General features: G+C 51.2%; 1 protein-coding gene across 8 annotated transcripts in view; it reads left to right on the forward strand.

Annotated features, from left to right (window-relative positions):
* The window catches only part of BMAL1 (basic helix-loop-helix ARNT like 1), a 106,072-nt gene that overhangs the window by 38,447 nt on the left and 45,415 nt on the right, over positions 1 to 22,210 (forward strand). For 2 of the 8 annotated variants that reach the window (XM_058688291.1, XM_058688288.1), the window contains 2 exons: positions 16,562 to 16,669; positions 17,726 to 17,797. The exons of the other annotated variants lie outside the window; for them this stretch is intronic. The gene's annotated coding sequence lies outside the window, so the exon portion shown is untranslated. The remainder of the gene's footprint in view (positions 1 to 16,561; positions 16,670 to 17,725; positions 17,798 to 22,210) is intronic. 8 annotated transcript variants of the gene reach the window in all.

Raw genomic sequence — 22,210 nt, forward strand, 5'->3', positions numbered from 1 at the left:
ATTATAATCGACTTTTTGTTTAAATATTTGGTATTTGTCTCTGCTCACCTTCAACTTTAAGCTTTGAGGGCCGGGTGTTTACCCCCACACCCCCAGCATCTATCATGGCTTGGGCATGTCCTATGTGCTTAGTGAATATTTGTTGTTTGTAATGAGCCAAGAGGCTTGGGACAAGGTGCTTAACCTCTGTGTGCCAGGCACTGACTCTTGGCACCGTGGCTGTAGAGGTGACATGGCCTCTTGTCCTCATGAGGCTACTCCTGAGAAGATGTTTCTAGTAGGGGAGACAGACAGAATAAAGGTATGAGACGTGGTGTGTAAGGTCAGGCAGGCGTGATCACACCCTGAAGTAAAGTAAAGGGAGAGGGTGGCCAACAGTTTAGTTAGGGTCATCGGAAGGCCCCACCAAGAAATGAAGGAAGACAGTGAGGCTGTTGGGGGAAAAGTCATAATTCTGTTTGAGACTTCTACAGACGTCAGCTGAATTGCCAACACTCCTTAATTCTTTTGCTAGGCCGTGGCTGCTAACACCTAACTGGTTCCATCAGTGAGGACTCCCTTTTCCGGCCCCTCGTCTGTGGCCTCTGAACTGTCTCTTCCCCTCCTCGGTAGGTGCTCCCTCGCCTCGCCTCGCCTCACCTCGCCTCACCTCGCCTGCCTCTCCAGGTTCTCCTCCAGCCCCAAAGCCCTTGCCTCCACAGCCTGCTTTGCTAGTGTTCTTTCTTTTGTCCTTAGCTTGGTAGGGTTTTGCTTGGTCCCTTTCTCATCACCGCAAGGATTCTCCCCGGCGGAGCCTGTGCAGTGCTCCTTTCTACCCTGCAGTCATCCAGAACTACATATCCAGCACAGAACCTCCTCCTAGGCTGCGCTGCTGGCTGCTGTCCACTGCCCGCGGGCACCTCGGGCCCATCCCTGCCCCGCGGCCAGGTGCGTCTGTCTCCCTGTGTCACCTGCCTTGCCTGGGACTGCAGCCCCAAGTTGCGTCCCCTTCACGAGTCATCCCTGGCTTTGTCCTTTCCCTCCGCTGTCCTGTTCTGTGGGTGACCATCCTAGTAAAGAGGGTGCCTTCTCACTTGTCCACTCCCTTCTCTTCCCCCCCCCACTCCTTCCCTTAGGACTCATCATTTGGATTTCTTTCAAAAGCCTCTTAATTGCTCTTCCTGTGGCCATTTTTGTCCTCCCTCATCCCACCCCCACACTCCTTATCAGCATGATGTTTATAACTCACACATCTGATCATGGCTTTCTTCTGCTTAAAGCTCTCCAAGGGCTCCTTATTGCTTGCAGGATAAAACCTAAGCTCCTTGGTAGGCCTGCAGGCTTTCATGATCTGGCCTGTGGGCACATTCCTCATGGATTTCTAACCTCGGCCCAGCCTCCCACCAGCCATCACCTCTGGGCGCTCTAGGGAATGACCTGCGCCCTGCTCCCCATTTCAGTAGCTCAGTTCTGGTTTCCAGTCTTCCGGACACCTTCCTTCCCCCGTTGCTCCTCGCTGTGACCTGGGGACGACCTTCCTCCTGGCTCCCACAACACCCTGCATTTCTCTCTTCCAAAGTGCTTATCAGCACACTGTTGATTTACTACTTGTTATGCTCAGTAAACTGAGCTCCTTAAGGGTGGGGACCACACATGCGTGTGCGCATGTACACACACACACACACACACACACACACACACACACACACACTCTTGGTTCTCAGTACCAGCATAGTACATCCGGCTCAGGAAGTGTGTGTTGAAGTAAGGATAGTAAAGTCTGTTTGCGCAGACTTAGAACGTGATCAAATGTACTTGAAATTGGAGGTTCATAGGCCATGGCGTTGGGCAGAGCCACCCGCCTGTCCCCTCAGCTTTGAGTGCAGGAGGCATTGCTCTGGGTGTGGGTGTGTGGCCACCTGCTGTGTCTCCCGGCATGCTGGGGCCTCAGGAATGTAACTTCCTTACATTCGTTGCCCCTGACTTTCAGAAAACTCCCTTGTCGATGGAACAGTAACAGCAATTCAAAATGAAAAATAACCCATCAAGGAATGCCCATCAGGAGTGAGGTCTGCCCAGCTTCAGCCCGGGTGAATCCCAGATTTCCTAAATTAGCCAAAATGACGATTCTTGCTAACCGCTGACAGCTTTTCTCCCCCATCATCTAGCTGAGAATACTTGTCTGGCTAGGGGGTGAGGACAAGCTAGCGGTCCTTTGTGGACACGCCCGGGGGCTTCTTCAGCTGCCCTTGGAGCCCTGTAAAGTCCTTGGTGAACACCGATGAGTGGCGCAGGAAGAGGCTCAGACCCCGCAGATGCCAGGTCAGCGTCTGTACTCCCCATGGGAGCGGGCACAGCGCACCCGGGCGCTAGTCAGTACGTGCTCGTGTTTTCACGCGGGGCCATCGGCTCAACGCTCGTTGCGTCCTCTCCACTTCCTAGTTTTGCCACAGACCTGGGGAATTGTACTGAACGTGCAGCTTTTGCGTGGGGGCTCACGGCAAGCTGGGAGGGCTTCCTAGAGGAAGTAGCCGTTCTTACCACGGAGGCGTCCTGCTGACCAGAGTGCTCCAGCTGGCACTTGGAGCTGCTGTCCTCATCCGGAGGTGTCCTCAGGCACTTTTTAAAAGCTACCCGCCGCATGGATGCATTTTCCTTTTGGTTTATCTGGTCCATGCCCACTCTGTGCCTTCAGACCTCCGCTGATGTGCCGCCTCCTAGGAAGCGTCCGCTGACCTCCCCGATAAGAAACCTGGGTCTGATCGTCACCATCACCGTTCTCGTCACATACCGCTTACGGCTCGCTGGCTGTTTGGCAAGCCCAGGCAGAGTGCTTGGCGGGCAAGCACGTGGTGGCAGGGCCTCGGCAGGTGTTGGCTGCGGCAAGTGTCATCATTATGATCCCACATGCCCCCTCTGAGGGGACTGAGGCCCAGGTCAACACGGGACATGCGAGGGGGGGTTTGCCACGTGTGCCGACCAGGTTGGCGCCCTTCCCCTTCCCTCCTGCACCGCGGTCCCTCTGCCACGCGTGCCCGCAGCCCGCACTCCCGCTCATTTGCAGTGCTCTCCACAGAGGCCGGTTTTTGTTTACTTGTGTGGTTGTACATCGGTGAATGTTTGCCCCTCCACTGGGCAGCCCGGTGAGCCCAGGACTGTGGGGGTCTGCCCTGTAGGTAGGTGTGCCACAGGGACTTGCCCCACAGCCTGCCTGACATCCTGCTTTTTCTCCCTGCCCCCTGTACCACAGGCATCTGGCGAGATGGGCCACAGGGGCCCCCCAGGGCCCCCGCATGCTTTAGCCTGTACCCCTCACCTGTTTCCATGTCAGAGTCGCTGTGCTGAGGAAGGGTCTGTGCCTCGCCGGGATGCCTTTGTCTCAGACCCCCGGGACCACTCCTTCTGTCTTTTTCTCCACCTCTTCCTCCTTTTGTAAGGAAGTGGACCCTGTTCTCCCCTTAGGATAGAGCCAGCACCTTCCTGTGGCCCTGCACACACTCTGGGGGATGGCTCTGACCACCGAGGGCCATCGTGATCTGTGTGCCTGCCCTCCTTGTCCTTCTGGCACCCCTGGGGACCAGCCGTGGCGTGGTGTCTGTGGCAGGGCAGTACCTGGCATAGTCAGGGCCGAGGGGTCTGTGGAATTGGGGAAGGGAGCACAGAGGTTACCGCCTTAAGGGCAGCTGCTGGACGATGCAGTTTGCATGTGCGTGTGCCTGTGTTGGTGAGTATATGTGTATGAACGGGGCTGTGTGTGTTTCTTGCTCCGTGTTTTTGTTTGCATAATTTATCCTTGTGCACATTGGAGACAGTGTCTCCCTCTTTCACGGGTCTGGTATGGGGCGTCGAATAATAGATATTTCATAGCCGTTGGCTAAATAAATATTTTCTCCTTTCCCAAGCTGCAGGCGCCTCCCCTCTCCTCCACCCGCCTCTTTGGTACCTCAGTGACCGTTTCACAGGGTTGTTGTGACTTGTCAGCACCCGCTTCCCAGACCCTATTCAGACAGCGGTGACGTGAAAGCCCCAGCTAGACCCCAGCAGGCCTGGCTACCCTCCTTAAGCTGGCAGCGAGGAAGCCGGTCCCCCAGGGGCACCTCACCAGGCCTCCGGGGCCCTGTAGGGCCAGGCTGGCTGAGCCCGGAGTGATTCATACCAGTTTTGAGTGGGAAAAAGAAAAAGAAAAAGAAAAAGAATGGCTTCTGACCAAGTGGGGAAAGTGGGTGTGGGGGAGGAGCAGCAGAAGGACCCTGGCCACGCCTTGGGTACACTTGCCAGCAGCAAATTGAGATTGGCTTAGAGCACGGGCCCCAGCAGACCTGCTTCAGTATTTCAGCTCTGTGCCTGCTGATGGTGTAACTCAGACTGCCCACCCAAGTTCTGTAGGCCTCGGTTTCCTCCCCTGCCGCACGGGATGGTGATCCTCGTGATCACCTCTGTGAGGCTCGTGTGAAGGGGAAATGAAAATGTGCTTAGCCCTGGCATGTAGCAAATGCCAAATAATCTGTTATCATTGTCGCTTTTGAAAAGTAGTGTCATTAGCAGTAACTGTAAGACGACTTTGGACGAGATACAAAGTCTACAATGCAGTTAAAGGCTCCGAGGAGTGAGCTAGTGCTTCAGAAAAGCGCTTTGTGAGTTGCAGCTTATGTGCAGATATTGTTATTAGCACAAATATAGCTGTGACTTTTTTGGCTTTGGGAAAAATGAGCACAGTTTTCTGATGTTGACTCTAAAGTCTTGGTTGAGTTTGGTTTTGGTTCTGGAGGGAGATTCGTCAGGCCTCTCCTGGAATCTTGCCCAGAGGCTGCGTGACCCACACTGGTGCTCCCGGATGCCGAATGCCTGAGTGACACCTGGCATCTGTACTTGATGTTGTTATTTTCAATGTCCTACGGTAAACATAGTCGAGGAAGTTCTTGGAGATTCATTGACAGTAAATTGTGGAAATTTGCTCTGAACCTGGGAAGTTCTCCCTCTCAAGTGCTTCATGCCTGGTATAGCCAACAAATTTTAACAATTTCTTCAGAATTTGACCCAGACAACTACCATTGTTTCCTCAAGTACGTTAGAAATGTTTTCTTACTTATCAAACACTTGACTCTCGTTCCATATTATTTGCCTGCCTCCTCCCATCCTTCTAAAAATTAAATTGCACAAAGATGACCCATTAAGAAAATGTAGATAGTTTCAGGCCGAGGTTGAGAACTTGATTCATGGGCTGCATCTGGCCGGCAGATGTATTTTGTCAGTGCTCACGACATTGTAAAACTTTGGAATATGTGGCCAACACTTGACATGTGGTAGATATTGTCTAGAAATCTGGATTTCTAACCTGCGTGAAAAATCGGAGGTCTGATGGCATTGGGGAAGAGTGGTGGTCCCTCCTCCAGTGGCTTCTCTGGCTTGCCCAGCCCTGCCCAGCTGCTCACCCTTACCCACCTTTGCCCAGCCCTGCCCAGCTGCTCGCCTGGCCTGCAGGTCACGGACTGGGCGGTCTCTCCTAAACGTAACCCAACACCTCGTAGACACTGAATTGATTTAGGATTATTTTGTTTCATCAGCAACTTTGGCCATAGATAGGAAGGTTACTTCACCCCATAAGCTGGGATTTTATGAGAACCCAAGTGACTATAGTGTTTTACATAGGCCCGTTTTGGATTTGGGGGAGTCATCGTCTCTCCTCCCCGTGGGATTTCCTCATTAAGCAGTTTTTAAGAACTCTTCAGTGGAGACTCAATCAGTCAACATACAATGTTGGGTAATGCAGGATATCAATTTTGATGGCCCCTATTTAAGAGAGGCTGCCAACAAGTGAACTTGAATTCAGTAATTTATGATGTTATAAAATTTGACTAAGACACTTAGTCCTTTTTATTAGCCAGCTTGTTGAAATAGTTGTAATTTGGTAGAATTCTTATTGAAATAGCTGAGGGATTTGAGATTCTCTGTCCTGGAGACGATCCCCACCTGTAGTCTTTTCCTGGGCAAGCCCAGGGGTGTGCACAGGGCCGGTGGCCACAGGCAGAGATGGAGAGGCTGTGCTACGTCCGGGGTGCTTACTTTAGGGGAGTGCTTGCAAGCACTGGAATTTTAAAAATTATCATCGTTCTGTGACCTTTTAGGTCTATTTTTGTTTGTTTTTGTCATCACAAAGGAGTCTACACTTGTAGCAGATTCAGGCAACACTAAAGTGCACTCGCATGAAGGAAGGAAGTCTTCGTGACTTCTCCACCTCCAGCCTTCTCCACCGATGGGCAGTTGAGACTTTGTTGGGTATAGTCCTGGACTTTTTCATTCGCTTGTGTTCCTTCTACCTCCTTTGTCCTTATCTCCAACATACGCACTTTCACTTTTGTTTTGTAAAAATGGAATTTCTCTATTTGTACCATTCTGTAGCTCTCCTTTCAGTGGCCGACTGTCAGTGCTTATGGTCATCTTTACAAGTCGCTACGTACAGGTAGACGTGCCTTATGTTTGGCAGCCGTACTCCATGGTATGGATACATTTCAAGTTTGTTTAATCATTCCCGTGCTGGTGGACACCCAGGTTCTGCTCTTTTGCCATCGCCATGGCTGCTGATGTGGGAATTGTTGTACACGCTTGTGAACTTTTACATGAGATTTTCTGTGGCATAGGCACCAAGAAGTGGGACTTCCAACTTAAATAGTTTGAATTTAAAATTTGAAACAATACAGGGGCGCCTGGGTGGCTCAGTCGGTTAAGCATCCGACTTCAGCTCAGGTCATGATCTTGCGGTCCATGAGTTTGAGCCCTGCATCGGGCTCTGTGCTGCTGATAGCTCAGAGCCCGGAGCCTGCTTCAGATTCTGTGTGTCCCTGTCTCTCTACCCTTCCCTTGCTCATGCTCTGTCTCTCTCTCTCAAAAATAAACATTAAAAATTTTTTTAAAATAAAATTTGAATCAATATTGCTTAATTGCTCTCCCAAAAGGCTGTACCAATTCATGCTTCTCCCAAGAGTATCCAATTATAACTTTAATTATCTAGCTTTCTTTCTTTCTTTTCTTTTCTTTTTCTTTTTTTTTTTTTGCTTAAACACTTAAAACTTTAAAAACTCACAAATATGCCATCAAAATGATACATTTGTCTTAGTCTATAGGTTTAATTAAATGATCTTCATATTTTGATTTTGGTGATGGTTATCATCCTGCATGATGACAAAAATGTTCCTCAACTGTTGTAGCCAATTGTTAACTACTTATTTAAGGGCTGTTGTTGTGCCTGGTAGCCTTTGGAAGAGGAGGGCCAAATCACAGCTTCCTGTTCCACAGCTCTCCCAGCGCTCCTGTGTTCTCCCTTGAACCATCGGTACGGAGGCCAGCTCGGCACTGAAGGAGCTGCACCCGGGAGTGCCGGGCCTTAAGCCCAGGACACTTGGGGAGGGGGGCAGCAGGTGATGTGGTGAGGTACCCCACGATTCCCAGCACCCCTTCTTTACATCTGAACGCCGTTTGACATGGACAGTTTCTTCCCACATGTGTTTTCTCATAGCGTCCCTACGACCTCCCTTTGAAGCAGGCATTCTCCTCCTCCCCCTGTTTATATCTGGGGACACTTAGGCCCAGAGAAGATCTGACTTACTGAGTGTTGCACAGCTGGTAAGGAACAGTCTCTTGGACGCAGGTCCTCCAAATGCAGTGGAGTCAGACCCCTGTGAGGCTGAGACGTAGCTTTGGGCCTACAGCGCACCATGGAAGTTTCCTTTACTGGGCTGGGGCTGGAGAAAGGACAAGGAGGTGACATTCCCAGATGTCCTGTGGTCACTTCTGTCCACAGCTTTCTCCCAGGAGTGCTAACACTTAGGATCGTGTTCTTGAATGTTTCCCCAGTGTTTAGAAAGGATCTGTGAATTCTGGACCAGGGGACTTAACTGATCACACGTGGTTGAGAACTGCTGACCCAGAATGTGTCTTCTTCTCCTTAGACAGGATGGGTCTGGGGAGATGGTCAATTTGCCATTTGCTAACTGTATCTGAAATTTAGAATTCTGTCTTCTCCCAAGGCCTCCTCTCTGTCCCTCTGACCTGATGCCTGGCTTTTGCTAACAGGTTACCCTGTGTTGGTCAAAGCTCCTTAGCACTAACCTCATTATGAGCCTGCAGGGAGATTTGATGTCCAGACCACTCATCCTTTCTGGATGCCTTCAGCTTCACTAGACTCATGCAGGTGGGCTGGTCTACTGAAAACAAGGGGATCTGGAGTCTGACGGACCGAGAATCAAATCCTGGCCTCATCACTTTTACTAGCAGTATGAAACTTTGGCTGTTGACCTCACCTCCCTGAGCCTCAGTGTCTCCCTTCTACAAAATAGGGATAATAATTCCCTCATGCGGCATTTTGAAGAATATATGAATTAAGACTTGGAATGTGCTTCTCAAATGTTCAGCATAGAATGGATACTTATAAATATGAGTCCTGGCTCCTTTTCCTGCTGTAGAGAGAAGGTTCTCCTCTGGGGATGCTCCAACCTGCTGGCTGCTGGCTGGGGATCCTAGGGACAGAGGAAGGCCACCAAGATGAATCATATACAACATGTGCTCTCAGAAATTCACTGTTAGGTAGGGGAACCCAATGAGCAGACCATGTAACGTGTACATTGTAAGAATCAACTAACAGAGCGAAGATTAATTAACCTCCAGGTGAATGGGGGGGTGGTGGTGGTGGAAGAAATTATCAAGCAAGTAGGGTATTGAAGATTGAATAGGAGCTTGACGGAGAAGAATATACATAATGAATAGGCAACTCTATCCATCAGCAATCAAATGACATTACTTTGTGTGTGTATATATATATATTAACTTCATTGACCCTTACCAATGCACTGATCTATTCAAATCCTTCCTCTCTCTCTTTTCCTTTTTCCTTTCACTCTGCCTCTCCTTCTCCCCACCCTGCCTTAAGATATTTCAGTGCTTCACAATTTCTTAAAGGACTTCTTTATGCTTTGGTAAATCCTCAGAGGATTGATGCTACTTCAGTCCTGCTAAGTTTTTTTTTTTTTTTTTTTTTTTTTTTTTTTTTTTTTTTAAACGTTTTATTTATTTTTGAGACAGAGAGAGACAGAGCATGAACGGGGGAGGGTCAGAGAGGGGGAGACACAGAATCTGAAGTAGGCTCCGGGCTCCGAGCTGTCAGCACAGAGTCCGACGCGGGGCTTGAACTCACGGACCGCGAGATCATGACCCGAGCCGAAGTCGGCCGCTCAACCGACTGAGCCACCCAGGCGCCCCATTCCTGCTAAGTTTTTACAAGAGCTTTGGTGTGGCTACCTTTTCGTCCACTCCTTTTCTCTCCAGCATGAGTAAAGCTCTTTTGCTTTCTCAGCAATGAACAAACTCCCTGCCATTTGGTGCTGACTGGGTCACTGCCGTATACCCGGGGCATGGGTCACCCCACTCAGTAGCCAGAACAGCTTTGTGAAACAGGGCTCTTCTTTACAGATGAAGAAAGTAGGCTTAGAGAGGTCGATGTGCTGGTTGTAACACACATCGGGGAGCCACGGTTCAATGCCGGGCTTCTTCTCCCTGTCCTGTGCTGCTTTGTTCAGTGTCTCGCACACAGTAGGTGGGCAACGAACACTTGCCCAGAGGAATGAGAAGGCTGCCACACGCTAGTCCGCTCGGTTCACAGGGCTGGTTCTGTGACCCTCTCCGTGCGCTCATGGCGTTCTCATTTGGCTTCCCACCTGTTGATGGGGTCCCAAGATCACAGGAATAGTTGGTACAAAATACAGTTTCCCATTCCCCTTGCTTTTTTTGTTTTGTTTTAGTTTATTTTGAGACAGTGAGCACAAGTGGGGAGGGGGCAGAGAGAGAGAGAGAGAGAGAGAGAGAGAGAATCCCATGCAGGCTCCGCGCAGTCAGTGCAGAGCCCAACTCAGGGCTCGATCCCACAATCACGAGGTCATGGCCTGAGGCGAAGTCAGACGCTTAACCGACTGAGCCACCCAGGCGCCCCGTCCCTCGCTTTTATTTCTAGGGCACTTGAAAGCAGATAGGTTGGACTGTTAAAACTTTGTGCTCGGCTTTGCCTGTGCCCTGTAAGAAATGCCTGGCACTGTGCATGCGCAGTGCTCTAGGAGCCCGGCCCAGGAGTCAGGGGCTTAGTGACTCCTCAGTCACAGTGGGTAGATCACATCCCCTCCCCAGAATTACATATCCTTGGCACACTGTGGGGCTGAGAGGGTCCCTAAGGATCCTGCCTACGGTACGATCTGCTGGAAGGAACGCAGGCGCTGGATTGGCCAAGACCTGAGTGTGAATCCTGGTTCCCGTACTTCCTGGTTCTGTGACCCTGGGCAAATCACCTAACCTCTCGGATGCTCGTTGCCTGTGTCTGCGAAAGAAGGCAAGTAGGACCTGCTTCCGGGCTCACCGTCAGGAGGACAGGAGTCCATGTACACGAGGGCTGTTTCCTTCCCTCCGTCTCTGACTCCTGAGTGCTTTGGTTTTGGACTCGCTGGGTGTTCCTGCAGTGAGACCCGACACATGTTTCTCAGGTGCAGTGCTCACGACACCTCACCACATCCGTGGTGGATTTCTCGAAGCTCGTGGATTTCTCGAAGCTCCCGCGTGCTGTTGGGAAACTGCTCGAAGGCAGATACCGTTCTACCACATTGAGCTGTGGCAGTGCTGTGGTGACGCCTGACTTCCCCCCCCCCCCCCCCCCGCCACCCCGTCCCCTTGCGGACAGCAGTGGCAGCGTCCACCAGCCTGCATGCAGGTGGCTCCTTTGCGTCTCTTTACAGAGAGGAGAACTCCGTTCATTTGGCAAACGTTTGCCGTGCCCAGGCCTTATGTTAGGAGGCAGGGTACACAGAGGAATAGTCTTGCACTCACTGCCCTCGGGAAGCTCACAGCAAGGAAGGGCGAAAATAGGGGTGACACAAGGCCATCGGGGCACGTGACGGGGCGCTGTGGGAGAAGGAGGGGCTTAGGCGCTCTCCCCTGGGCAGTCAGGAGGGGCCTCATAGACAAGAGGTGACTTTTGAGCAAGTCTTAAGGGACTGGTAAGAGTGTACACTGCAGAAGTGTGCAGGCAGAACATTCCAGACAGGAGGAGGCCAGAGCCTGGAGGAAGTGACGCCTGGCCGCGTGTCTGGAGCTGGGGCCAACATTTGGAGGACCTGGTGGTCGTCGGGACGACGAAGCCCTCGGACCTTTCTCCGGAGCCCCAACCCGCATACCCACTGCCCACTCAGCACCCACGCGTTGATGTTTAATGGGTATCCCAGACCCAACGCCACTAAGTACAAGTCTTGGTATTTTTCTTCTTAACAGGAGGAAAAAAGGCGAAATCATAACCCTGCCCCTCCCCCAGCTTCCCCGTTTTATGTGGCAGGACCATTTCCCTGGTTACGCAGGCCCAACATATCGGCATCACCTTGGATCCTGCTCCAAACCTTGCACTTCATGCTGTCTGTGGACAGTTCTTGACAGGTTTCCCATCAGAGTGAACCCTGAAAGCACCGCCCCTCCCTCCCCTCCTACAGATGCCCCCCATCTCGCAGCAGGTCTCCCTGCTTCCGCTCGGGCCCCACTGCTACACACAATCAGGCAGAGTGACCTTTTAAAAGGTAAAATCAGATGGTATCATTTCCCTGCCCAAATTCTCCAACGGCTTCCCGGCATCCTTGGAATAGAACTGCTTGCCATGGCCTGCCAGCCCCTCTTGCTTCTCTGATCTCTCCTTTTAGACCTCTCTGTTTTGCTCACTCCATTCCAGCCACTGTGCCTTTCTTGCTGTTCCTCTTTCTTGCCTCGGGGCATTTGCCCTTGCTCTTCTCCCCCCGAATCTGTCTTCCCCGACATCACTGCCTGGCTCACCTTCGCTGCACTGTGTTCTCCGTTCAAATGAGGTCCGGAGAGGAACAGACTTCTAGTCACCGTGTTCAAGGACTAAAATGCGCTGTCCTACCCCACCCTTTAACCGATCCCTCGATCCTCTTAGCTTGCCTCATTTCTCTTTATTAGCATCCGTTGTTACCTGACTTCTGTATCTGTTTGTCTTCGTTAGTGTTTGTCTTACTGCCCTAGAATGTAAATCCACGAGGACGGGTGCCTGCCTTACCTGTCTCATTCACCACTCTATCTCCAGGACATAAAACAGAGCCTGGCGCGCAGGAGGTGATCATCACACATTAGATTGGTGAGGGGGAGAAAAAAAATGAATGAATTAATGCAAGTGAAGACTTTGGTGTTTATTCCGTAGGCAGTGCAAATCTAGTAGACATCTTTCAGGAGGTGAGTGACGTGGTCAGCACTTTTATTTTAGAAAGCCAGCTGGTGGCAGTGTGGGGGCTGGACTGTAGGAGGGGGCAGCAGAACTAGTTAGAGGCAGTTAATTTGGTCCAGGAAATTGATGCTGCGTCCTGCGTCGGGCTGTGGGAACGGAGGAGAGGGGACCCGTGACAGGGTGTGGGGACCTTTGATCGTCTTTGGTGCCTGTTGGGGTAACTTGGTAGAGCAATTCCTTTCTAAGAAACACAGGGGCGAAGCTGATCTGGGGAGAGCCTGGCGATACTCCGTGATGTTCTTCTCCCCCGGCAGACGTCAGCCCTGGGATGCACATTCTCTGCAGTGCCGTTGGCTCTCTGAGGAGCGACTCTGCGGCTCTCCAGACTCCCCCATTCAGTCTTTCAATAAGAGGGTAGTCAAGATGGCAATGTCAGTGAGGCTGATACTTTTTCCCACAGACAGGCCCTTTGCTCTTACACACCACAAGCCACACTAAATCTTTGGTTCTCGCTTGCAATGGGTACTTTTCTTCATATTGACTTCCAAAGGAGACTTGCTGTAACAGATCCTCTGCTCTGCCCACGTTCCGGACAGGGTTTACCAATAACCTGGGGATTCGGCATCTCCCTTGCTGCAAACACGCACAGGGACTCTTCTCCCTCGGGTGTCAGAGAGTCGGGTGGTCGGTGGGCATGTATTTGTAGCCCAGGAATAGCCGTGCTGTTTGGCGCTGCCTCTTGAAAACTTTCTTTTGAGGCTTGACTTACTCCTCCTTCCAAAAAGTCCCCAGTCCTCTCCAACTTTCAAAGAAAAGCCTTTCATCTCAAAGTAAACACATTCCTACCCATCGTGCTGCGGTGTCCCTTCTCTGTTCCCGAGAATATGCCATCCCAGGCTCTTAAGCCTTGGTCCAAAGTTCCTAATCCTGTTTGTCAAACCCCGTGAAGTGAAATGCTGCACCATCTGTATAGCCAGATGCCCACCTCCCACCATCCTTCTTCTCTCTTCCAAAGGTCCAGATGCCATCGCATTACATTGCATTAATAGCTACCCTGTGGAGTTCCTGTGTGCCAGGTACTGTGTTAAACACTTCCCGTGCATTCTGTCCAACCCTTACCACCCTGCCAGGGTGAGTATTATTAACCTTTTCACAGATGAGGAAGCCAAGGCCTGGCAGTGCGGTGGACCTTAGTCGTTGAGAGTGTGGGCTTAGAGTCGCACAGACCCAGGTTGGAATCCCAACCTCGCAGTGCACCTTGGGCATGCCACTTAATCTTCATCACCTTCTTTTTCCAGATATAGGAAATGGAGATAATATAGAGAAGGTTCATGTGTTGCTGCGAAAATTTAACAGCATATGTTATTTCACAAGTATATAAGTATTTGCTTACCTTACGCTAGACTTTGTGCCGTCGGTAAAAGCTCTTGGTAGATATTGTCTTTGGCATCATCGTCGCCATTGTCATGGTCATCATCCTTGTCTCAAAGCTACGTGGCCAGGGTTGAAGGTAGCCCTGCCTGGCTGTCAAGCCCTTGTTCTTTCTCCTGTCTCACAATGTTGCTGCCAAGTTCATCTTGCCTAAGACACACTGGTCACTAAGTTTGCTCTCTTGGTCTCTTCTGGGCACTGGGCTCAAGGTAAAGCTCAGCAGCCCCCCAGTCCCTTCCAGCCAATGACCTCTTTTCACTCATTGATGTGAGCAGTCCCAGTGGCCGGGCTGTTCAGGCAAGAGCTTGGGCGACTTTCCCTGACTGTCAATGTCATCTTGTCTACTCTGAAAGCCATCTTGTTGTTTATGTTACAGGATTATCCAAAGAAAACGGGAGAGGCAGCAGAGACGGCTGGTGGGGGTCCCTGTCTTTTGGGGTCACAGATCAGTTTGTGAATCTAGTGAATTTTATGGAGCCTCTCTCCAAAAAATGCACGTGGTAAATACTCTCAAGACGAATATTGTTAATGAGACACCTGCCCCGAAGCCCACCCAGAAATTAATTGTAGCTAAGAAATTCTGTTCTGAAAGGTTAGCTTATGTGGTTCTCTTTAGTCCTGCCACCCCTCATTCACAATCAGGAGGGGCTTTTCTTTCTGTAGGGTGTTTGTATTCACAGGTTGTCCTGGTAGCATTTGGAAAAACCTGTTTTATCGATACAAGCTGCCATTTTCATTACTTTCCCATATTTGAGAAATGTGTCCACGCACTAGAGTTGGCCAGTCATTTTGATGGACCGACCTGCTGATTTACACATCAGTTCAAACCACTGCCTGCATCTAGCAGACAGGCCGGGGAGGAGTTGTGGCCCAAAACATCATCAGACTAATAGGAATTTTATTGTGATATACAGATTATAAAGGTTCAGAAGCTTAACGTCAGCAGGGTTCAGTGTTCTAAATTGAGATATATGTAAATCTCTGCTTTTCAATTTTAAGATTTTTGAAATTTCAGTCTTAAAAAGTATGCTTCCTTTCCTTTTTTTTTTTTTTTTTATTCATTCCAATTTTCAAGGTATGGGTATAAAGGGAAGTCAGATTCCAAACACTCCGCAGTCTTCTAATTTGCTTGCAGGCCTCTCCTTGGAAACTTTCCAGCAAATTCTGGAATAAGCTTGCTGTTTCTAACAGCGATAGGAGTCATGGGTGTCACTGCTGATGGCTTCTCCCTTTCCTGCCTGGCCTTTGGAGCCCCACGGAAAGACAGGAATGGACCTTCCATAATGGGGGCCCCAGAGCCCTTCCTCCAGCTCTGGCTACGGGCCTGTGGTGCCGATGCCCTCTGCAGCTGGGGTTTTAGGGCACAGGAACTGAATCTGTCATATGTTAGATCATTTGATGTAAAGCTTTTTCTGATGCGTACTTTTTCCTCTAAAGTTTTTCTCCTTTGCTTTTTCTAAATTATAAAAGCAACAGATGCTCACTTCAAAGCCAGGATTAGAACTTTTCACGCCTGGCTTGGAATCCCAGCTCCATGAACGCATTAGATGTGCAGCCCTGGGAAAAACATGCACCCTCTCTGAGCCTTGCTTTTCTCATTGTTACAGAAGAGGTAATGATTTCCCCTCATACCATGGCCATGAACATCGAGAGACACTGGTACGCAGAATGGTCTTCCAGAGGTCTGGCATGGATTCGTTTACTCATTGAATATTTATCGAGGACCTACCATGAGCCAGCCACCATTCTAGTTGTCCTGGAAATACTCAAGAACAGGACAGAGGGGGTCTCTGCTCTCATGAGGCTCACCTTCTAATCAGAGGGGGGCCCAAAGAAAAGAGACCATTTCAGAAATTAAGAAATGAGGACCCCCAGATGGTAAGTGAGTTATAGGAAGGGCCACTTTAAAAATCTTTTTTTTTTTTTTAACATTTATTTATTTTTGAGAGAGAGAGAGAGAGAGAGAGAGAGAGAGAGAGAGTTCAGGGGAGGAGCAGAGAGAGGGAGACACAGAATCCGAAGCAGGCTCCAGGCTCTGAGCTGTCAGCACAGAGCCCGATGCGGGGCTCAAACTCACAAACCGTGAAATGACCTGCGCCAAGGTCGGGTGCTTAACCAACTGAGCCACCCAGGAGCCCCAAGGAAGGGCCACTTTAGATGGGACACCCACGGGAGACCTCTCTAATGAGGCTCCGTGTTTTGTGACCCCCAGTTTGGATGTACGCATCCCAAACTTTCCAGCTGTAAACAGTTCTACCCCTTTCAGTGTAGATCCCAGTTTTGAGTTTGGAAAATCTGGCCACAGAGCACCTATCAGTTCTCTTTTGGGAGAACTCACCGATTGGTTCCCCATTCAGTGTTTGAGCCTCTGCAGCTGGATCTGTGGCCTGGGGCCTTTTGCAGGCCTCCTGGGCCTGCTGGGGTTTGTGCTCCCCTCGGAGCACTCCCGCAGGAGAACTGCCACTGAAGGGAGGAGGGGGTGGTGATTGGTTTCTAGCCGGAGCCCATTGTGCTTCAGTGCTGCCCTGAGCATTCCGGTTCCTAAGGAACTGGAAGTAATTTCTCTCTCAGTGAGACCGTGGCACGCGGCAATCCCCTGATTCCCTGCATGCAGTGTTTCAAGGGCTGGTCGGGGCCACACGAAAGCTGGGCAGCCGGGGCAGCCCCAGCTTGTGCAATGGCATTTGAGCCCCAGAGCAGTCGACCTGACCACGTCGTCCCTCGCGGGGTCTAATACGGATTTTAAAATGACCGTCTCAGTCTGCCGCATTGGACAAGAGGGACCCAAACTGATCAGTGAGGAAAGCTGCTGAGTAGAAGGGCAGGCCGCCTGTGACTCACCTGTCATGTTCTTTGCTGACCCACTTTTATTTGACCTTGATTTGCTCAGTGCAGTTAAAGACGCTGTCGTGAAGGCACTTTTGCCGCCTGATGGAAGTCCGGTGTGTGACAGCCCAGGATCTCAGGCACACGCGTGACCCAGGCAGATGGATGGATGGACAGGTGGTTAGCTTCTCATCTACCTCTGAATTGTAATTCGATCACGAGGAAAGGGCTTAATTTCAAGAAAACGGAACAATTATCTCAGACTAGACACAGTGCCAAAGCGGCAGGCCCTCCTCCTTGTCACAGGGCGGCTTAATCAGAAGATGGCCTAGATGGCCGCCTTTCAAGTGGGTCCTTGCAGTAGCTTGGCAACTGGCACAGGGTCATAATTGGAAGAATTTGGCTCTGAGTGTCTGTGGGTGTTTACAGTGCACTATAGGGCCGGGCTGCTTTTATTTATAGAATATTGTGAGCAACAAGCAGCAGAAGGCTGAAAAGCCACTAAATCTCGATTTATTTTTAACAAATTCCATTTTTCCCCTCATCCCAGAAGGAGAACTGAGTTATTAAAAAACAGTAAAAAATACATCATCGCAGAGCATGCCATATCTAATTATGGGGTTGCCAGCGTCGGCCTGCAGCCACATTTTAAGGGCTTTGTAAATCAGCCATCCATTCAATCTGTGAACTTATATGACTCCTAGTCTTCATTTAGATGTAGAGCGAGATTATTGGCAAGTGAGTGCTGATCAGAAAAAGTTCTACACTGCCTAAATTAGGAGATGGGGTGTATAAATATAGAAGAGTGTACTTATGTTCTCAAAGGGAGAGAAAATCACTCCTCGCTGTCCATTATACTTAGCGGTACAAGCGCACCCCCCCCCCCAGCACTGGGTATCTGCTCCCGGGTTTTCGCTCCTCGCAATGGCAGATCCGTGCCACCCAGAGGAGCTGTAGGGTGATATCACTGAGTGATTATTACCCGCACAGTCAGGAAAGACGCAGCTGGTCCTTCGTGGCCTGTGTTCTCGTGGTGTGTCGGAGCTGGGCAAGGCGTCAGGGACCCTCTAGCTCCGAGTACATCTTAGTCTAGGTGGGGAAGCTGAGGCCCAGGGAGGAGGGCGGCTTTCCCAGGGCTCCTCAGCGAGTCATGGCGGAGCAGGGCTCTAACGGGGCCCTCCTGTGCCAGGCCCGGAGCCAGCGAGCTAAACAGATGTGATTTCTGTCCTTCAGCGTTCCCAGCCTCGGGCAGGCAGACATCAAGACGGGCCAGTGGCCGCCACGTGCTCAAGTAGACAGGGCTGTGTGAGTACAACAGCCGGCGAGTTGAGTGGGGGGAATGGTGAGGGGGACTTGGGAATCTGTGTATTGGGACACTGAGGCAAAGGTAAAAGCAGCTGCTCTCCGACCCACTTGGAAAAGCCTCATGGATGCTGGGAGGTTGCCAAAGGAGGAGGGTGCCGCACGATTGCCGAGTACTGGGGGAGGAGAGTATGGTGCCACAGTGGTGCCCGGGAAAGTGGAGACGGCGGTTTTGGAGGGGCCCTCAAAGCGGATCATTGAGGTGACTTACGGGAACACCAAAGGGAGTGCGGGACTGGAGCGCAGGCCAGGGATAGGCGGTCCAGAGCGTGCGCGGCGCCCTGCCCTAAGCTGGGATGGCGAGTGGGGCGGGGGCCGAGCCCGGCGGTTCCCGTCCTCGGGCTCCCAGGTGCTGCTCATGGTGGCTTCTTTCCGCCCTTCGGGACCCTTCTTCGTGCAGCACTCGGCTGCCAGTATCCCTGGACGGGAGCTGGCCTGTGAGCTGGCACCTGTCTCTGTCTTCCCTGGGCTGATGCCCTGCACGGTGCCTGCAGAAGTGCGCCTTGGTGTTAGTTCTCTTGTTGAGGCTGGGAGGAGGCGGGGCGGGGGGGGAGAAAGGATGAGGAAGGATGGACTGTGGAAGCTTCTGGAAAAGTCACGTCTTGGCGATGCTGGGGGCCAGTGATTTGGGAGGATGTGAGTAGGCCAGGAGGGGCGTGCCTGGGGCCTAAATTAAGGCCGTAGCAGTCAGCACGGAGAGGAGCAAGCGGGGAGGAGATACAGGAGGAAGCAGCAGTAGGGGTTAGCTGCAGAGAGCCAGGCCGCCCGAGGGGGGAAGGATCGCGATGGCCTGGGACGGGAACCTACCAGGCAGAAGAGATGGTCTGTCTTCCTGCCCAGTAAGTCCCCAACCACTCCAGACGGTGGTTCTCACCAATGTTGGCGGGCGTTTCCAGGAGGCAAAGAACTGAAATCGGCACAAAGAATGTCTCCAGCGTCCTCTCCATAAAATTTTTTTTTTTCTTAATCGGTTTGATACGCCGCTTACCCACTTTTGAGTTCTCAGAGTTGAGAGCATATAAATTAGCAGTCACGATTATACACGAAATCCTTGGAAAATAGCTGGGTGAGCTTTCGTGTCAGAATTTGATCATTTTTCTTGGATTGGTATCGTGGTTTTTATACTGTCTGATAATTTTTCATTGATAAAATGGTTTCTGCTTCTGAAGGATGTTTTCCATTTTTATAGTTGACAAAGGTGATACTGAAATGATGGTGGAGGATGCTTCCTGAATCCGTTTTCAAGGAGCAGAGTATTCCCTTCCCTCTCCCCTGCTCCTGGCCATTTCCCTGTGTCCCAGCGTCTTTGCCTGTGCCCAGAGGACCAAGCACACCAGGTCAGGGGAAGTTTCGGTGGTAAAGAACACCAAAACCTTGCCAGAGCGATGGTTGGGAGGCTGCCTGTGAGCCGGAACGACCCCCGGTCCTCCTGCCCCAGGCGCTGCCTGTGGAGCGGGCCCACCTGATGACTGCACAGTCCGTGTCCCCAGTAACAGTAGCTTCAGTAAATGGTGCTGTCGTTCGATTCTCCGGAGTAAGAAAATGTTGATAGTTTGTTGCCACAGCTCTGACATCTCACGCTTTCTAAATTTTTTTTTTTCAACGTTTTTTATTTATTTTTGGGACAGAGAGAGACAGAGCATGAACGGGGGAGGGGCAGAGAGAGAGGGAGACACAGAATCGGAAGCAGGCTCCAGGCTCTGAGCCATCGGCCCAGAGCCTGACGCGGGGCTCGAACTCACAGACCGCGAGATCGTGACCTGGCTGAAGTCGGACGCTTAACCGACTGCGCCACCCAGGCGCCCCATCACGCTTTCTGAATTGCTTTGCGAGGCACCCCGCAGGTGTTCAAGAAACACTTCTGAGTTTCACCGAGCCACTGCTGGTCATGGCGTCCACTGCCGCCACCACCCCCACCCCCCAGATGGTGTTCTGAGAAAATGAAGTGAAAGTCCCGAAGGTTGTGTACGTGAAGACGGTCCAAAGTCTCTCCCCACTTTCTTCAGGCGGCTCGGCCGCACCCTGCCTGTCGGCACTTACTTGCTCGTTATCAGAGTCCTAGCATGGGCCAGTGGGAAGGGGCATCAGGGGTCACTTCCTCTGGCCACCGTCCTGTGCAGGAAAACCTCATCTGTACTGTTCCTGACAGGCAGGCGGGCCCCTGGGCCTCCTCAGGCGCCCACACCCCAGGCATCCTGCTCCGTCTTTTGGACACGTGTGCTTGTTAGAAAATCCTTCTTCTTTCTGACCCAATTCTGCCTCTTGGCCCTGTCTCCTCATTGACCCCCTTTCCTTCACTAGGGTTTGTGTTCTCCAGGGCCGTCAACCGTTCTTTCTGTGACATGGCAATCAGTAGTCCCATCAACGACAGGCACCCTGAGTGCTCACCATGTGCCAGGCACCGTTGTAGGCTCTCTACGTGAGTTGCGTTTATTACCGCCTCCAACCACTCTGTGAGGCGGGTACTGTCTCTATTCTCATATTACCAATGGGGAAACCGAGGAGCAGAGGTCAAATCTTGTCCAGAGTTACACAAGCAAGCAGCAGAGCAGACATGTGGACCCCGGCAGTCTGGCTCCAACGCTTGTGCTCTTAGCTGTGAGGCTATAACATGTCACAGGCCGGGTGCCCAATGTAAGCTCGTTGCCTGCTAGACTGGGGCCTGGCCCTGCTTTGACTTACTTTCCAAGAAATCTCTTGACCGGAGCCTGAGTCGAACCCTTTTCTATGAAATATCCTCAGGGTTTGTTTCCACACAGTGGGCTATGGGGCAGAGGCCTGTGCACGGTCATCAACAAACAGATGGGTTCGTCCGAGTTCCACCAGGCCCCGTGGGGTGGGTTTCGATAGGATGACAAATATGGGCTATTTGTATTTTCTTTTCCTGAACATGAAGTCTGATGCAACGGGTTCCTTGTTTAAAGTGCTTATTCATGGTTTTGTGGCCAGAAAGCTGAGGGAGAAAGGTACCTGAGGATTATAAGCGTGGACCCCCTTTTCAGGTACTTGCTCCAATGCTCAGTCTCACAGAACAGCCCCAGAGGTTAGGGGGTAGGGGGATGTGATGGCCACCTGCCCTCCAAAGCTGGGTGCAGGGTGTCAAATACACATTTTTTTTTTTTTTTTCTGAAGTGCATAAACCAGGAAGGGCAGGAGAGGGAGGGCTTGGGGCCGGTCTGACCTGGGCTTGAGCCTTGGCCCTGCCCCTCGCCAGCTCTATATCTAGATGCCAGGCCTTTGTGGTCTTGGTTCCCTCTTCCGTAAGGTGGAAATAGCACTATCTTCTTATAGGGATGATTTGAAGGTTAAATAAGCAGAGGCAGACATGCCATGAAGCTGCAGTGACTGTTCTAGAGTGTTCCCCACACCTGACACTTCAAGGTTTGGTGACCAAGCCCTCGCTCGGTGTCTGGCCCTTCCTGCATCGGTGGTGTGGGCTGCAGCCCCTGGGCTGCCTGCCACCTTGTGGAGTGTGGAACGGACTGTGGAGGTATGGGCCTTCCAGGGCAGGAAAAGTCCCCGCGGTCACATTGGCTGTCCTGGCCTGACCTCTGGCAGGTCAGGCTGGGCTCCTTCAGGAGTCTTTGGCTTCATCCGGAGTCTGCTTCCCGTACTTACAAACCTCTGGGCACAGGCCACACGGTGGCTGAACCAGGAGGGCCGAGAGGCTGGGATTGAACCATCTTTCTTTTTGTTCATTGCTTTTCAGACAGCGTGCACCCCAGTTATTCGTTCCTAAAGATTTAAGTAGCAAAGTGAGGGACCTGATCCCTGAGGTGCGGGCCCAGGGACCTGGAGTGAAAGCAGCTGGAAGCAATAGAGAAAGGATTGGACAAAATCTAATTTGGGGTCCTGAGCAAGGACCTAACCTCCCTGAAAGGTGGTGTCTGTATCTGAAAATTAGAGGTGCTGATAGAACTAACCCCTTAGGTTGATAGGAGGAGGATTAGATGAGATCCCGTGTGAGCATAACAAAAGGCGCCTGGCACTTCTGTTATGTCTGACAATTAATAACCACAAATAGAATTTCCTTTTCCTCTACTGTTAACCCCTTCTCCTTATCAGCTCCTGACTGCTGTTCGTTTTCCTATATGACTTTGGATAAAGATCTTAGTGTCTCTTTGCCCCTTTGTAGAAAACCTAGAGTTGAACCAACTGCTGGTTCTGAATGGGCACGTAGCGCCCCCTGTAGGACGTCTTTGGGATGTGCAGGGCGATTTGGCTGTGACAGGGATGGTCATGGTCAGGGCTGTCTTCCAGGAAGCGGATTTGCTGGATGTCACCCATGGAGACCAAAGGATTGTCCAGCATCCTACACAACCTCCTGAAGTTCAGTGGGCACTCATGGAGGTGGAA

Source organism: Neofelis nebulosa, chromosome 10, assembly GCF_028018385.1.
Source record: "Neofelis nebulosa isolate mNeoNeb1 chromosome 10, mNeoNeb1.pri, whole genome shotgun sequence".
Classification (NCBI taxonomy): Eukaryota; Metazoa; Chordata; class Mammalia; order Carnivora; family Felidae; genus Neofelis; species Neofelis nebulosa.